Raw genomic sequence first — 392 nt, forward strand, 5'->3', positions numbered from 1 at the left:
GGCGCTGTGTTTCCCGGGTATGAGACGCGGATACATCTGTGTGAGGATCACAAAGCCGACAGATTGGTGGCTACTGTGGCGAGGTCGACCAGATGGCCCGACACGTTGTTGGGGATATTTGTTAATATATGTGGTGTAATGTGAGTATTTAATGAGAAATCTTGAAATTAACTATAATGAAAATCATCATTATCATTGTTACTCAACAATAATGTAGTTAATGTGGGTATTTAATGAGAAATCTTGAAATTAACTATAATGAAAATCATCATTATCATTGTTACTCAACAATAATGTAGTTATTACCTTTGTTTGCAGTTAATTTAAGAAACACTGTTTCAAGTTTATCCACAGAGTATCCAATTGAAGACGACCAGAGAAGGATGTTGAAA

This window comes from Bison bison, unplaced genomic scaffold (assembly GCF_000754665.1).
Source record: "Bison bison bison isolate TAMUID 2011002044 unplaced genomic scaffold, Bison_UMD1.0 scf7180017864503, whole genome shotgun sequence".
NCBI classification, from domain to species: domain Eukaryota; kingdom Metazoa; phylum Chordata; class Mammalia; order Artiodactyla; family Bovidae; genus Bison; species Bison bison.